The sequence below is a fragment of the Leptonychotes weddellii genome, chromosome 2 (assembly GCF_054177405.1).
Source record: "Leptonychotes weddellii isolate Sample4059 chromosome 2, ASM5417740v2, whole genome shotgun sequence".
Lineage (NCBI taxonomy): Eukaryota > Metazoa > Chordata > Mammalia > Carnivora > Phocidae > Leptonychotes > Leptonychotes weddellii.
In genome coordinates this window covers 63,903,825-63,920,474 of record NC_138370.1, presented here as the reverse complement: position 1 = coordinate 63,920,474, position 16,650 = coordinate 63,903,825, and positions in this window count along the sequence as shown.

Sequence of the window (16,650 nt, the reverse complement as noted above, 5' to 3'; positions counted from 1 at the left end):
ACAGTGCCTGGCACCTAATAGATGCTCAGAAACATTATGTATATATAATTTCTACATATAAAAATACCGCAAAGCCCAGGGAATACTGGTGATTTTTATTTCTGCTTTCTAGCTCAGGACAAGCAGGATAGAATATTCTATTATCATTTGGACTTGAGTGGAACTTATTTATATCTGTGTGTTAAGGCTTCAAGGCATTTGCATTTTAAGCTTTTTATTTATACCTGTAGAATGAAGGGATTTGTGCTTCTTTAAAGGAATTTCTGGCAATAGCCAGCAGGTGGGTTCATTAAGGAAGCAACAGAACTCTCTCATCCCTATTTTTATTTCTTTGTCATAGTTTGGAAACTGAAAAACAGGCAAGCAGCTGAGGCCAAAGAAAGAAAGTGGGGGCTACACTCTGGCTTTGGAGTTCTTGTCTCATCCCCTTGAAAAGGATTGACCAGGTTCTCCACTGAAGATGAGGGGCAGCTGGCCCGCTGGGAAGGCAGCCTGATGGAGTAGGAAGCGCCAGGGCTGCCCTCGGGCATCCTGAGTTCAAAGCCTCTGTTAGTCCTGAGACTGAACAGCACTTTGTTTGTGCCTCAGTTTCTTCATTTGTAAACCAGATTAAATCTCTGATCGCAGAATTATTGTGAAGATTAAAGGAGGCAACGTATCAGAAAACACAGTATAAGCTGCAAATATCAAGTCAAGGTGATAGGATGATACCACTACACCAAATTCCCCAAACACAAAAATAAGGTCTGGCGTGTCTTTACCTTGAGCTGCCCCACCAGTATAATTCCGTATGTGATCACATCACATGCTGACACGTCATGTGTCAGCAACTTGAAGACAAATGCTGAGTATTTGCATCTCTCCCTCTTCCAGTGGTCTGTAAACTCAAAGATGGGCCTGAATCATCTTACCTCCCTGGTAATCAACAATGTCCAACACGAAGGATGCTTTGAATAGATACGTACTGAATGAATATAAGGTGGGAAGCAAGGAGGAGAAAGGTATGAAAGTTAGTAGGGGAGGAGTGGGCCAGATCCCTAGAGAAGTTTGCATTTTCTTCGAAGTCAGGGAGAGTAACTAGAGGAGCCAAAGTAACTAGGGTATGCCCTCCTAACTCCTAGGGCTCATACCCCCAGTCCTAGAAATCTCCAGGACCTGGGCCAGCTTCAAGGATGGGGAGGGAAGGAGGTGCTCTTTGGGCGCAATTCAGCTGCAGTGGCCTCTCTTTGGGGGGCCCTGCTGAGCTGCTGGGAGCAGTGGTATAAGAATGCCCAGATTTCTAGATTTGGGAGCCTTTCAAGAGACGCGCGCCCTGACCTCGTCTCCAAACAAAGCTGATAGAGCTAACATGCAAAGAAACGTGCCTTCCCGGGCCCCCCAATATCTCCCCATCCATTAAATACCTGCTAAGTCCTGCTGTGGGCTGCACTCGGTGTTGGAGTGACATCAAATGAATCATACCCTGTGCTGGTCTCAAGCAGGGGGAGCACCACTTCTCTTCCATGAGGAAAGCCCATGGTGGAGGAAGCAACGTCACAGACCCTGGCAGGGGAAGAATACAGTCCTGCCACCTGGCAGACATGGTGCTGCCACCCATCTCTCCACCACTCTTGTGTCACCATTGGCCTGTGGGTGCCAAAGGTGCCTGGTGCCAGCAACTCAGGGGACTCCCGGGAGCCTTCCACCTTGCTGGGAAATTGTACATCACCAAATGGGGTGTTTGCCACGCAGAAAGCTTTTGGAATTACTCAAAATCTTTATGCAGCGGTCTTTTCTGGAGCCAACAAATAAGGCCATCATTCCTTTAGGATCACAAAGAATTTTTCTTTTTTTTAAAGGAAGTGGTTTTCCACTGTGAACTGAAACGAAGTCTCCCCTCTGTAGGGATGGAGCCCATTTGTCAGCACTCCCCGAGGCCTGGGAGGTGACGATCTAGGTATGTACCTAGGGTCAGAGAAAAATGGTCTAAGAACCTGTCTTCCCCACTGGCTGCCTCCTGCATCCGCGGGTCAGGTGGTGCGGGTGGAGGCCAAGAGAGAATGGCCCCGCTCTGGATCACCAAGGGTCCTTCAGCGGATAGAAGATCACTTCAGGGGAGGTGAGGCAGCCACAGAAGGAGAAAATGGCAATTACTCAACTGGCCCTATGCTCCATATTGAATCTATCGGGCTCTTCAGCTTTTTCTACACACAAAGCAAGAGGCTCTTTGTCATTTGAAAAGATTGTACCAGAGCGTCCATGTTGATGGAGCCTTCTCTGCTGGAGACACTTTCTCAACACATTTAATGAGCAGGGGCTGCCAAGGGCCCCCGGCCAGACTCACACAGGCCTGGGGACCCCGAGTGAGGTTTTGCCACAATTCTGGCCAAGGCCCTTAAGCTCCATTTTTGGACGTGCTACCACTAACTAGCTTTCATCGAGGAGCCCCCTCCACTCCCAAAGCTGATCCTTTGGGCAGCTTGACTGAGAGGCCTTTCTTTCCAGCCCTTGAGGAAAGAACCAAAGGAAGCTGCCTCCATTCATGCGTGCGGTGTTGCTGAACAGAGGGGCCTGTGTGCGCCGCAGCAACGCTGTCTCTGGACCCAGAGCATGGGCATTGCTTGGTGCGTCGGGCTGGAGCACGGGCAGCACGGCTGATGGTGTGTGTTGGAATACAGATGGCTGCCAAGCCTTTGGGGCAGTGCCCGTCACGTGGTGGGGCCCGGCTTTGGCAGCCTGACATTCAGCTGTCAACAGCTTGCAGGCCTGTTTGCTGCATGGCCAACATCCTGCTTGGTGATTTGACAAGAGTCCCAGGCTCTCTTTGCATATCAGAACTCGGGTCTCGATGCACCCGGCATGGGATGACTGCATCTGGTCAACTGCGGTGTTCTCTGCCATTGATCCGTCACTCGTGAGCTCAGAAAATGCGGCTGGAGCCTCAGTTAGAGCCCTCTCCTTACTGCCCTTCATCCACAGACTCTCTCTGTAACGTGGGGATTCATTATTCATGGAAAAACACTGGTATCCGTTACAAGACACTGTCTTGAAAAGGGGCTGAAATGCTTCACCAGATTCTGATAAAGATAAAACAAAATCAGATGGTATCTTCCTTTTTTTTTCTAAACAATCCCCACCCCAAGAATAATAATTTGTGACCTCACTCTGGGACCCAGGCTAAAGAGCCCTGACCAAAGTAGCTGAGATGCATCTTATATAGTTTCCCCTTTGATCCAGGCTTCAATGTTTTTACATGGGCAACTGGCATAAGGGAGCATGGACTCGTACCTCTGAGGGTTTGCTTTCACTCGTATGCCACACTCAGTAAAACCGTAAGCATGGTAAGTGCATCCAGTCTGATCACATCTGTGTGTCCTTCCAGCTCTCTTGCATCCCTACTTCCACTGATGCCTCCGTCTTCTCCCCATTCGTCAGACTTCTCCTGCCCTTTCTTCCTTCATCTCCTGCCTGGACCCAGTGGCTCATAGTTCTCACCAGATGCCTCAGCCCCCCTCAACTCTGACCAAGCAAAATGCAGACTTGGATGCCCAGAAGCCCTCACTGTCATTGTCTTTGCCCTATCTTTGAGACTGAACACTCCTGGGGCAATGGACACTCCTGTCTAGGCTGGACCACCACAAGTTCACGGCCCCCAGCCTCCACGGGCCCTCATGCTCCCCATGTCGCCTTTCCCTGTCCTCAGAAAGCTCCCTTCTCTGTCCTCGGGTGACCACTCCAGGTCTTCCAACACTCTCACCAAGACTCCCACTCAACCTTTATTCTCTCATACTCAGCAGACTTAAAGGTCATCAGGCTCATTCTCCTGCTACTTCCAGCCAATCCCTACAAACACCTCCACATGCATGCCCATCTTCACCTTCAGTCTCAGAGGTGTGCCCCTCTTCCTGTGCCCTTTACTCTCTCCCTTGATGCCTACTGACACACTTCGGTAATTATCCCCTGTTTCATCCTGATAAAATCTCTTCTATCTCACTTTAAGCCTCTAAATATACTCACGTTTCACACCCCATGTCTTCCCCCAGTCACTTCACAACTTTCCCTTCTTCCACTCTCTTCAGACTTCTTTTTGTCTACACATCCATTCATCCTCAGCTCTTTGTCCTCTATTTTCTGTTCCCACCGCTACAATAGTGTCGCTGAGGTGGTCAACAACTTCCCTGACAGAAAATTGAAAAGACTAGTTGCAGTCCTTTCCCTACTAGAACTTTCTGAGGCATTTAAGAATACGGATGACCTTTCTTTGAAGTGTCCTGATTCCTTAACCTCCACATGTTACATTCTCTGTTCTCCACCATTCCTTGGAAAGGCCTCCTCCTCGTCTTCTGCCTGTCACAGGCATGTGGGTGTTCTCTAGGATTCTGTTCTGACTCATGGCTCGTCTTGCTCTGCCACACACACTCCCTGGTGAAGCTCATTCTCTCTCATGGTATATGCAGAGAACTCTCAAATCTCTCTTTCTATCCAAGATTTTACCCCTAGCGTCTCCCACAGGCACTGCTAGTCCATTATTTCCAGAGTGGCAATTGGGGCAATTTTCCTGTGAAACCACCTCTTCCTCACCTTGCTGAAGGCACTGTGGTCTTCCTTGCAGGGCTGGGGATGTTGCTATCCTACTCCTTTAGCTCAGACACCTCAATCACCAAGTACCCCCCCAACCCCCTGCCAGTATCCCTCAACCTTATCCCTTCTCTTCCTGCTACCACTACTACCACTCTCTCACCTGGCCCAACACCACAACCTCCCAGATATTTGGCCCATTTGCAACCCTTACCATCTTCTACTGAGCTGCCAGAGTGACCTCTTTGAAAGGCAAGCTAGACTTGTCAAGTTCCTACTTAAAACCCTTCCATCATTTCTCTCTGGTCTGGACTCTGCTGGTCATAAAGGTCCTCTGTGACCAGAGGGGTTCGTCCTTCTCTGCAGCCTTGTGCTCTCTGCTCCAGCACCAAATTGCAGTTTTCTTATGTGTCCTGTCCACCTCTTCTGCCCCCTCATCTCTTCACTTGGCTGACTCTTACTCATCCTTTAAGACCAACTAAGTTGCCTTCTCTTCATTCCTCCTCCATAGCCATGTTGTATGTGTTCCCATAATACCCTGAGCCTATCCCCACTGTTACAGGTTGAATTCTGTACCCCAAATTGATAGTTGAAGTCCTAAACCCCCAGTTCCTCAGAATGGGACCTTATTTATAAATAAGGTCATTACAGATGTGTTTGGTTAAGATGAGGTTATACTAGAGTAGGGTGGGCCCCTAATCCAATATCACTAGTGTCCTTATAAAATGGGGAAATTTGGGCAAAGACACACACACAGGGAGAATACTATGTGACGATGAGGGTAGAGATTGGGATGATGCTTCTACAGGCCAAGGGATGCCAAAGATTGCCAGCAAACCATCAGAAGCTAAGGGAGAAGTCTGGAACAGATTCTCCTTCACAGGCCTCAGAAGGAATCACCCTTGCTGACACCTTGATCTCACACTTTCAGCCTCCAGAACAGTGAGACAATAAATTTCTGTTGTTTAAGCCACCCAGTTTGCGGTATTTTGTTACAGCAAGTTATGGCAGCCCCGGGAAACAAATACACCCAACATTGCACTATTGTACTGTCTTGTCATTGCTTGCCTGTGTCCCTCACTCCCCGCCGTAAACTTCCTAAGGGAAGGAAATGTGTCTTATTCATCCTTATATCCCCAGTGCCCATAACAGTGTCTTACAACATAAAAAGACTCAAGTATTTGATAAATGAACTAATGAGAGCACAACATTCCCAAAAGGTCAGATGAGCTGCAGACTAAGAAGCTTAACTGATTTGTCACACCTCAGTTCCTTTACATTTATTTTTTTCCCAATGGATTCTTGTTGAGTGTCCATGTCTTCCTGCTCCTCATGGATGAGTATGCTGGTGATTCTCTGGTCGGCCTTCCGAGGAATGTTGTGCCCTTTACTGCCCATTTCATGCTAATGGCTGCAGGTCCTGCTGTGCAGCCCTCTGCCTGACTTGGAACATGGGTTCTGGCCACTCTGCTCTGTCTGCTCATCCCTTCAGGCCCAGAGATGGTTAGGACATCTCACTGTAGCTAGTCCCAGGGACTTCATTTCTTGTTGTCCCCTTAATTCTGCCCACTCCCCTGGAAAGAGTTTCTCCATTCAGCTCTGGTGAGCCATCTGTTTCCTTCTGGGACCCTGACGAATACCATCAGTAGGCAGGCGCATGAGGACTAAGGTGATAAACATAGTGCAAAAATAATTGCTCGGTTTTTTAAAAAAATAATCTTTTTAATCCCATTGATTAATTCCCTTCCAGTTCTGTTTTCAAAGCACCACATACCTAGCATTTTTACATAAAGCCTGCTATTTGAGTATCTATGCATTTGACTAAATATAGAAACTATGTTTAGTTTAATTTGACATTTTATTGAATACCTGCAATTTTCTAGGCACGGTTATAGGCATTAGAAATCCAAAGTGGAAAAAGTCCTGTTTCTGCTCAAGAAGACCCAGAAATTAGTGGGGAAAACAGACATGTCATTGACAGAGCATGGGGCTGTGGAACCACCAAGGAGGACACTGCCTGGCATTGGGGCAAGTTCCCACATCTGCATTAATACTGAAATATGGATTATCTCCTTCCAATCTAGACATCTTAGAGTAAACTGGTCCTTTGACTTCAGTCATTTTTCATAAAATCATATTCAAATTATTTTCATCAGAGAGATGTCTTCAGATGGCCAAGTACACACAAGATGATCATTTAGCATGTTTTGGGATCAAACTTCTACCTTAAATTTTCTCTTTTCCCAACATTATAGGTTCCATGTTTTGGAAAGAACTTTAAATGATCACCTGGACCAGCAATTCCCAATTCTGGATGCTCATGAGAATGGCTCTTTAAAAACAGAAGTTCCCGAGCATCATAGCCATCTGCTGAAACAAAACCTCAAGGGAGAAGAGGGAGACAGGGGGAGAGGGAGACCTGGAGACCAGGATTTTTTCTCTTTGAAACCCTTGTAATGATTCTGATGTTCAGTCTGATTGGGAACCATTGTTTTGGATTAGCTCTTATTTATAGCAACTGTGATTTAGACCAAGGTTTTTCCAAATGTGGTTCCTTGGTCATCTGAGTGTGTGGCACAGGCATACAAATAGACATATATATCAAAGAGCTATAATTGAGAGTCCAAAAATAAGCGTTTACGTTTATCATCAGTTGATTTTCTACAAGGATGTCAAGACCATCTAATGGTGAAAAGAATAGCCTTTTTAACAAATGGTGTTGGGATGGGACGCCTGGGTGGCTCAGTTGGTTGTGCGACTGCCTTTGGCTCAGGTCATGATCCCGGAGTCCCGGGATCGAGTCCCACATCGGGCTCCCTGCTCGGCGGGGAGTCTGCTTCTCCCTCTGACCCTCCCCCCCTCATGCTCTCTCTCTCTCTCATTCTCTCTCTCAAATAAATAAAAATATTAAAAAAAAAAAACAAATGGTGCTGGGACAATTGGAATGTACACATATAAAAGAATGAGGTTGGACCCTTACATCATACCACATATGAAAGATAACTCAAATGGATTAATGATTTAAATGTAAGAGGTAATAAAACCCTAAGAAGAAAACATAGGCATAAATCTTTCTGACCTTGGACAGGCATTGTGATCTTGGATTAGATATGACATTGAATACTTAAGAAATACAAGAAAAATAGATAAATTGGACTTCATCAAATTAAAAGCTCTTACACATCGAAAGACTATCAAGAGAATGAAAAGATGACACACAGAATGAGAGAAAAAATTTGCAAATATATATCTGATAGAGACTAAGATCCAGAATATATAAAGAACTACCACTCAACAAACAACCAATTTTAAAAATGAGCAAAGCACTCGAATAAACTTCTTCCCAAGGAAGATATATAAATGTTCAATAAGCACATGGAAATATGCTCAACATCAGTAGTCATTAGGGAAATGAAAATTAAAACCACAAAGAGCTATCACTTCACACTCACTAGAATAGCTATAACAAAAAAGATGGAAAATAACAAGTGTTGGTGTGGTTATGGGGAAACTGGAACCCTCATAGATTGTTGATGGGGAATGTAAAATGTTTAGGCAGCTGTGAAAAACAGTTTTGGCATTTACTTATGACCCATGAGAATTAGGAACATGTGTCCATACAACAACCTGTACACAAGTGTTCAAAACATATTCACAATAGCTAGAGAGTGCAAACAATTCAAATGATCATCAACTGATGAATGGATAAACAAAATGTGGTATATCCATACAAAGAAATATTATTCAGCCATAAAAAAGAATGTAGTATGGATACATGCTACAATATGGGTGAACCTTGAAAACATTATGCTAAGTGAAAGAAGCCAGTAACAAAAGACCATATATTGTATGATTCTACATATAGGAAATATTCAGACTAGGCAAATCCACAGAGACCAGAAAGTAGTTTAGTGATTGCCAAGGGCTGGAGAGAGAGGTAAATGGGGGGTGACAGCTAATAAATATGGTTTTCTTTTTTTTTTTAAAGATTTTATTTATTTATTTGAGAGAGAGAGAGACAGCGAGAGAGGGAACACAAGCAGGGGGGAGAGGGAGAAGCAGGCTTCCCGCGGAGCAGGGAACCCGATGCGGGGCTCGATCCCAGGACCCTGAGATCATCACCTGAGCCGAAGGCAGACGCTTACGACTGAGCCACCCAGGTGCCTCATAAATATGGTTTTCTAAGGTGATAAAAATGTTTTAGAATTAGATAGTGGTGATGGTTGCACAACTTTGTGAATATACTACAAAATAGCTGAATTATACAGTTTTAAAGGATGAATTTCATTATATATATCAGTTTTTAAAAGTCAATTAATTAAAAAAAACCTACCTGGGCATTTGGGCCCCAGGAATTTGCATTTGAAACAAGTCTTCAAGATGATTCTTAGGCACACTGAGATTTGAAAACCAGAGTATCTCATTTGTATCTGAAAATCTGAAGGATTTAAAACTGTTAAAGACCAAAACAAAGAAAAAGCAAAAACCAGACAACCCAGGGCATAGAAAGTAATCATTTATTGAACAAATATTTAGCTGCTGCCTACTGTGTAGCATGCTGGGCCCAACAAGCTAGTCATATAGGCGTTTAGAGTCCAGGAGGGCAGCAGATAAATTGGACTTCATCAAATTAAAAGCTCTTACACATTGAAAGACTATCAAGAGAATGAAAAGATGACGCATAGAATGAGAGAAAAAATTTGCAAATATATATCTGATAGAGATTAAGATCCAGAATATATAAAGAACTACCACTCAACAACAACAAAAATATCCAACTGTAACAGTTACAGTACAACAGGACAACTGAAACATCTGCTTTAATAGAGGTTTGTACAGAGTAGGGCAAGGTCAATAAGGAGCTCCAGAGTTGGCCTGGAGTTGTCGAAAGATGAGGCAGTATTTGAGTTTAAGCTCAAGCTCTGGGTGCCCAGAAAGGTGAAAGAGAGTATGAAAGGGACAGGAGGGCTTTCCAGGCAGAGGAATAGCATGTACAAATGTATAAAAATTTGGGAGAGTTTGTTATACTAAAGCAACTGTAAAAACAAAATGCCCAATAGACGAGGCAGGAGAGAAAGCAAAGAGTAGTTTATTGTGCAGGAAGAAGCCACTGGAGAATTTAGAAAAACAGGATACCAGTCCTAGTTGGGGAAGATCAATCTGATAGCAGGGTAGGAGATTGGACCGGAGGAAACAGGGGATCTGGGAAGCAGGTGGGAGGAAGGCTTTGTCTGAAAGGCTGAAAGTCCAAACTAGGGCAGTAGAAAGGAGAGGTGAGAGATTAACTCTATACTTACTTAGGAAGGGGTACATATAGACCTTGGGGATTGATGAAATTCATTGTAGGATGTTTAGCAGCATCCCTGGCCTCTGCTCACTAGATGTTAGGAGTGCCTCCCCAGTTGTGAAAGACAAAAATATCTCCATCAATTGCCTGGAAGGCAAAATCTGAGAGACAAAATCTGCTCCAGTTGAGAACAACTGGTCTAGGTTAACTGAATCCTGCAATGGGGTATAGTTGCATCTGCCTCAAGGTGAATTTTTCATGCAAGTGCCTAGATCGTAGGAAACGTTCCATTGAGTGCCTAGATAGTAGGAACCTGGTCCTCCACTGAGCTTACACACCTGGTCGTGTGACCATTTTTGTGCTTTCGGCTAATAAATGCCTGGGAGGCAAATCTGTTCTAAGACATGCTCTGATTGTGAGGTTGTTGGGGGAAGGGACCTACAGCCCTTATCATCCTCTCTCATTTGAGAGATGCCGTTAGCTACTCAATACAGAGTAATTGTGGCCAACCAACTGGACTTCGGTCAGTTTGCAACAGAGTTGTCAAAGATGGTTTTCTGTCTTCTGGTTGGATGGGTAAATGCCATTCCCTGAAATAGAGAATCCCCAAGAGAGTGTTCATGGCTCAGGGCAAGAAAGAAGATGCAGCAGAACTAGCTGCAGGACCAGGAACATTTAAAATGCACAGAATGGGTTTCTTCTGGGTTTCTCAAGTGATGGGTTTATAAGAATTGTCATGCAAACTCATGGGCCTGTGATCATCACAGTGTGACCCAAACATGGCTCTTGCTAGTTTTCATGCCAGGCAGATTTCCTCCACAAAGAGCTCTAGTTTGATAGCCCTGGCTCCCAGGTAACAGTCACAGAATGTCTGAGTGGAAAAGGACCTTAGAGACGTCTCATCTGTCATCGTTCGCAACGGTTCTATGCCCCATATCAGCTAGATCTGCAATCTGTCCACACCTGCCTGCCTCTATCACCACCCTGGCCCACACCACCATCATCTTCTACCTCATACAAGCCTTGCTCCTCCATTGAACTGCTGAAATGGTGGCCTTCTTTTTGGTTTAAGGGCCTTTTGGCCCTTATATCTTTCCCATCTGAAGGCTTTGGACTTTGATGGTCTCTTTTCCAGGAATGCCTTTCTCCTGGTCTTTCCATGGCTTCCTCCTTCTCACCCATCAGGTTTAGCCCAGATGATACACTCCCAGAGAGGCCTCCTTTGCCTTCTCTGTCTAGAGAAGCTCCTTGTATCCTCACCCTCACTGTCACATCACTTTCTTACTCCTTTGCTACCACTTTCACTGTAGTAAATTACCTTGTTAATTGATTGCTTGCTCCTCCCTCTAAAATGCAATTTCCTTGAGAACACGGGATTGTCCAGATCTTGGTCAGCATTTTAGCTCACATGGCCTGACATGTGCTAGGTGCTCAACTGATATTCAACTAATATTTGGGGAATAGATGAGTGAACTTTATGGTTTGTGCCAGAGTAAATCCGTTTGACTTGTTAGGTGCACATTGATGGCCAAAACAAGATCTCTCTGTATCCTCGTCTTCGCTAGAAATCAAGAACTTCGTCTTTACTGATTATGTGAAGGCCTACTTGTCAGTGTCTAATCATTTTAGGGCATCCCACCCATTCCCCCACAGCACAAAAGAATGGAGATGTCCTTGTTTAAGGCAGTTCTTGGGACTTCCTGTTAGACTTCTCAAAATTATTGCTCCTGTTACTGTGGTTCTTCTCCTTCCCTCTCTTCCCCCCTCTCTCTCTGGCTTGTTCCTGAAAAGTTATGTGTTAACTGTATAGCTTAACATAGAATCCTTCTTCCTGTTAACTTCTAGAGTAATTTCAGAAGCCTTGTGATTCAGTTCTAAAGACTCTGATTGGCTGCATTTGAGCTCTTGGCCCCTTTGTAAAATAATTAATGATCTGTAAACAAACGCTTACATAGGCTGGCTAAAGCACCCACTATTTAGAGGCCCCTTGTGGTGAATCCTTTTTGTAAATGGAAGAACCATCAGCTTTATCTCCTCTGTAAATATGGATTTTCCTATTTTGGAAGCTGTGTTGGCTACACCTGCCCGATTTATATGAATCCAAAACATGCTGCTTCCATCTTTCTCTCTTTTTACCTGATCATTCCATCCATTCAACATACTTTTATTGAGCACCTTCTATGTGCCACAGAGATTCACAAAACAGCCCCTGTTCTCTATGATGCTCCATCTAGCAGGCGAAATGGACAAGATAATGATCACAATATAGTCTGATATAAGGTAAGAGCCCTGAGTTAAGCCTCAGGAGATCAGGGAGTACTTTCACGATAATCCTTGAGCTGTTTGGGGAAGATGAGTGGCAGGTAGCTAAGTAGATGAAAGCTGAGGGGCAGGTAAGGCAAAGAAACTTCATGGTCAAAAGCATGGAGGTGTGAGAGAGTTTTTCAGGATAGCCCCAGCTGAGTGTGGATGTGGAATACTAAAGGGCTGAGGCTGGAGGAATAAGCAGCACCAGGTACCCACAGGAGGAGTTTGCTCTTAAGGCAATGGAGGACTATCAACGGGTGTTACAGGGGACCCATAAGAGGCCATGGGCAAACCTGCATTGTTAAAAGATTACTTGGGCAGCTCTTGTGGAGAGTGGATCAAAAGAAGGGTAGGATTGGTGGCAGGGAGACCTGTCAAAGGACATTGTTTCAGTCCATTTGGGCTGCTATAACAGAATACCACAAATAGGATGACTTATAAATAATAAACATTTATTTCTCACAGGTCTGGAGGCTGGGATGTCCAAGATCAAGGTGCCAGCAGATTTGGTGTCTGAGGAAAGCTCGCTCTGTCACTGACCACTGTCTTCTCCATGTAACCTCACATGGAGGAAGAGGTGAGCTAGCTTTCCAGAATCTCTTTCATAAGTCACTAATCCCATTCATGTGGGCTCTGCTCTTATGACCTAATCACCACCCAAAGTTTACCTTCTAATACAGTCACACTGGAAGGTGGGATTTCAACATATGCATTTTCTGGTGGGGGTGAGGCACAAACATTCAGAGCCTAGCAGACTTCACAGTTATTTAGGTAAGAAATAAGGAATCTTTGAGCCAGAGATTTTTATCCTTGGACATAGTGGCACCTGGGGAAGGAGGTCCACACTGGGCTTTGGAAAATCTAGAGATGCTTTCATGAAGACTATGGTGTTCCCATGTGCATTTTCCTGAGAGGACGAACCATAGCTTTTATCAAATTTACAAAAGGATCCATGACACTGAAAACAAGGTCACAGCAGTGAGGATAGAGACTTAGGAAGATACACTAAGAAGCATGAATGGTGGGATGTGGGTGGAGAGAAGAGGTAGGGGATAGGCCAAAGGCCAAGCTTCTGGCTTGGGCTATGATTGGGAAAATCATGCACTTTTTACCTAGAATCCTGGAGGAAACACAGTTTGGGGGCAGGGGGTAGGAGAGGGGAAGGAGGTAAATTAATCATTCATTCATCAGTTATATATTGAGTTCTTTGTCTCAAGTACTATTCTAGGTGCCGGGGATTCAGCTAAATAAAGAAACTTATATTCTAGTTAACAGGGTAAACAGACAATAAACACTTTCGTGTAATGTGGTAACTGCTTTGAAAGAAAATAGAGCAGGGTAAGGGGATAGAGAGTGATAAGGATGTTATTTGACAGGCTGGTAGGAGAGGCTTCTGTGAGCAGCTGGTATTTCAGTAGAAACCTGAGTGAGGTGAGGAAGAGAGTTTTGTGGCTATCTGATCTGGGGCAACAACATTTTAGGCAGAGGGAGTAACCAGGACAAATGCTCTGTGATAAGTGCATTCTTGGCTTATTGGAGGATCTTCAAGTCTGGGTTGAGTAGAGTGAGTCATGAGAAAAGTCTAGATGATGAGGTGGACAAGGGAGCTAGAGGTTTTTAGACCATTTAGACCTGGAAGGCCATGGTAATAATTATGGATTTTTTTTTTTCTAAGTGCAATGGAAAACCACTGAAGAACACTAAGTAGGGAGAAAGATCCAACTTCAGTTTGGGACATGTTGTGTGTGAAAGGCTCTGCATGACATCCAGGTGAAAGGATGCAGTAGGCATTGGATATGAAGCTGCAAAGGGTTGAGGATTTAGGATATATTGGTGAGAATCATCATACAGATGGTAGTGGGAACCATGGGCGTGGATGGCTTTGCCCTGGAATGTTGTAGAATGTGATGAAAGAGGGAGGAACTTGAAGACATCAGCAGTTAAGGGGTAGAGAGAAGAGAAAGAATTTATGAAGAAGTTTAAAAAGGAGTGGCAAGAGAGGATGCAAAAAACTAGGGAAGTGGGAGTCATCGAAGTAATGGGGAGAGATTTTGAAGGTTGATAGTCTCGGATGCTGCAGAGAGAGTAAAATAAGGCCCAAAGAGTATGCTTTGCATTTCTCAGTCTTTATAACAGTGCAGAGAGATTAGAAGTAGGAGGATTACGGTGGGATGAAGAATAAATAAACAGTCAGAATTCAGTGTAGACATCAACCCCAGTTGATGCGCCTGACCCAGACACTTTAATGTTTACACTTTCTTGGCCATGCCAATTGGTCTGATGACCAAGCTGCAGGGTTGGTTATCAGGAGGACAGAACCAAAATATCTCATGCTAAGTGGTGGACTGGTAGACAGATCAGGAGGTTGTAGTCATGGAGTCTGTGTAGATTGTGGAAGAGGCAAGACCAGAAAGATTCTGATAAAGAAGAGTCAATGGAAGAGTCAGGGTCTACAATTCCTGATTAAGCTTGAAGTGTAGGTAAAGCAGGTGTAACAAGATAGGGGGCTAGAAGAACAGATAGGGGGCTGAGGTCCAAGGAGATACGGGAGTTACAGATTTGAAAGGTAACAAAGGGAAAAGCTGAGGGTGTGGTTTAAGGAGAATATGGGAAAAGTGAAGCAGAGATGAAGTTCATTGGCCTCAAGGAGAGAAAAAATAATCCCACTAATGTAGGCTGATGACTGCAGGCTAGTAGATTACAAATATGACAATCTATGGAAGACAGTTTGTCTAAATAATTTAGTGGTCCCAAGGAGCAATTTTTTAATGGATTGAAATAGAATTAAACAGAAATTATCAGAGTGCATCATTCTTAATAAAATAAGAATGTTTCAAGAAACTTTTGTTTTAAGTGTCTATGTGTGGCCTGGGTCAAAATATAAAATGTATTTATTACTGTGGGTCATGATAAAATAAAATTGAAGCTGAGATGATATGAGATCCAAAGCAGAGGTTTTGCAGGAAGGTGGAAGGGTGTGGAAGATGAGACAGGAAGTCTCAGCCTGAGCTCCTTGTGGCCTGAGCCAGAGCCACATAGAGTCCAGGAGAATGGGCAGTGATCCAGAGGTAGACCTATATGAGTAGTGTGTACTTGTTTTAGACATGCCAATAAAGGAAGCCATTTCTCTAAGGTCTGGAAGCTCTAAGAACTGAACTCTCCAGAACAAGGTGTGATCATTACAGATGGTATTATTTGAGTTACAATATCCAGGAATCATAAGCAACCCATCAAATGCTCTCATTTTGAGAAAGACTCAAGTTCTAGCTTAAATTTAACTCTGTCAAAACACAGAAAAATCTGCTGATGCAGCTCTGTGAATGCTGCCTTGGTTTCTTAGAGGCTTCACCTTCAGAGTCTCGTATAAGCAGAGAAGGTGAATGTTGATTTTTCCTTCTTATTATAAATTTCATTTGACTTTTCCCTCTCAGAGTCTTTATTATCTATCACCCTCTGTTTTATTCTCCTATCTATTTTGTCCCTGTGCTATGTGAAATTTGCCTGTAGTACTATGAACCTGGGACTAAAGGACTAAATACTTGGGTTGAGTTGCAAGAATGAAAACAGGAAAGAATGGGTCTTAGATTTCCCAAACATGGAATCCCTGGTGTTTGCAGGTGCCCTGCGTAGCAGGAACTGATTGCTATTCTGAAAACCCATTTCCAGTTCCTGCTGAACAGAGAGATTATTTTCCCAGCCTCCTTTACCATTAAGTATGACCATGTGACTAAATTTTAGCCAATGGAGTGTGGAGGCAGAGTTGAGACGTGTGCCTTCCTGCTTCTCCCATCTGTAGGCTGGATGTCCATGCCAGGGCAGACTTGGGAGCCTTATGATGAAGATGGTAGAGGCTCAGCCAGCCTGAGCCTGGAAGCACGACTTTCACATCCCTCCCAACCCCAGTTTGTTTGACTTCACAGGAATAAGGAAGAAACATCTTCTTCGGGGGTTTATCTGTTATAGCAGCTTGTATTATCAGAACGACTCCACCTGGCTCTAGAGCATACTTAGATGATGAACCCTGGTCAAAAGTGGATATCCACGTTCATTTATAGTTTGCCTTTGGAGCTGAAACAAATTGTTGAGTTCATTTTCTCTCTCCACAGAGGCTTAACCTAGTGTTTTGAAAATAAGCTTTCTTAGTTCAGTTTTCACTTTAATTTGAGTTTTTATTTTCTCACTGTCATGGAAAAAGCAAGCAGTATTCCTTGCTTCCCCACCCCCACTGAAGTCCAGAGCAGATACTCAGTAAATGTTGCTCAGCTGATTGTTGAATTTTGCTTTAAGACATTATTTTTCTTCACTCTTGGAAATCCTCAACGTAATTTACAACTGAGACAAGCCAAGGGTTAGTGGATATCCCCAGTGATTATAAATAATAATGGCAGTTACCCAAAATTGGGCAAAGCAAGATGGCAGACACTGCGCTAGACATTTTGCCCCCATTATCATGAATCTCATAACCCTGCAAGGTGGATATTAGTACATCGTTTAGTGAT